Consider the following 1491-nt stretch of genomic DNA (forward strand, 5'->3'; position numbering starts at 1 on the left):
ATGACCTACATCTAGAAATGAGCAAAACCAGTAATGGAGAAGACATCGTACTCTGACCCTAGAGATACAGAGACAGACACACACACACACACACACACACACACACACACACACACACACACACACACACACACACACAGTGAGAGAGAGAAAGAGAACCACCAAGTCTGTTAAAGCTACTTAAACAGGGTATAAAAAGTAAGGCTGCTTTTTCCCTCCGCTAGTCTTCTCTCTCAGCCATGCCCTGCTCTGAAGAGACCCCTGCCATTTCCCCCAACAAGCGGCCCTGGCTGAGAAAGAGGGTGGCATGCAGCTCCGCTTTGCCCGGCTCTCCCAGCACGCCTCAGCCTCAACCTGGGGGTCCACACGGGCCATGGGCTATGGCCTGTACAGTGCCTATGAATCTACAATACCACCTATGGAGAAAGCTCTTGTGAAAACGAACATTCAGACAGCTCTTCCTTCTGGGTGTTATGGAAGAGTAGTTCCACGTTCTGGCTTGGCTGTAAAACACTTTATAGATGTAGGAGCTGGTGTCATAGAAGAAGATTATAGAGGAAATGTTGGTGTTGTACTGTTTAATTTTGGCAAAGAAGAGTCTGAAGTCAAGAAAGGTAACCAAATTGCACAGCTCATTTGTGAATGGATTTTTTATCCAGAAATAGAAGAAGTTTTAGATGATACTGAAGGGGGCGCGGAGGTTTTGGTTCCATTGGAAAGAATTAAAATTTATGCCAAGAATAGAAAATGAGAAATTGTACCTTTTTCTTAAAAATAAAGTGTTTTGGTGTTTTGTAAACTTAATAGTTTTACCTTCTAAAATTATTTAATTTCTTATGATTAAGGAAAGAGTATCTCTGTTGGGATCACATAGAAACTTTCTTGTGTTTTTATTCAGTTGATGGTTATATGTAAATCAACTTTGTAGTGACCTAATGCAAACAGTGTCATTTTAAAATCAAATGTACATCAATTACAGACAAAAAAAGAAGCCTATATTACTTAATTCAATAAATGATATTCCTTCGGTAAAAAAAAAAAGTAAGGCCAAAATCTACTTCCGGCCTGCCAGGGTGAGGCGCTCCATGGACCCACTCCCCAGTGAAACTTCTGGAAATTATTTGAAAAAGCAAAAATGAGAAAACCATGAAACACCTCTGGAAGTGCTCCAAAGGGCAAGCAATAAATGAAGAAATCTCTATTCATGGAGATCTTTAAATATTTGATACAAAAGACAAGCATTAGCAGTGTCTGAACCAAGACCACGCCCTCCTCACCCTGCAGCTCAGGGCAGTAACTCTGCACAAGACAGCTGAAGCAAACGCACAGCCTCTCCCTCGCTGGCTCCAAGTCCAGGAGGAGCTAGACTTCAGCATCCCACATGCTGACCAGCTGCCTGCTGAGAGGACTAAGCCCAGTGGGTACCCTTCTTCACACAGCCCCGCTCATGGGCCATGGGCTCTGCCATGAGTTTTCTGCCATGAGAACACG

General features: G+C 43.1%; 1 pseudogene; it reads left to right on the forward strand.

Moving 5' to 3' along the window:
- Positions 1-236: 236 nt before the first annotated feature.
- LOC103264271 lies at positions 237-820 on the forward strand (annotated as a pseudogene).
- Positions 821-1491: the final 671 nt, after the last annotated feature.

This window comes from Carlito syrichta, unplaced genomic scaffold, assembly GCF_000164805.1.
Source record: "Carlito syrichta isolate Samal-C Ts95f unplaced genomic scaffold, Tarsius_syrichta-2.0.1 Scaffold305639, whole genome shotgun sequence".
NCBI classification, from domain to species: Eukaryota; Metazoa; Chordata; class Mammalia; order Primates; family Tarsiidae; genus Carlito; species Carlito syrichta.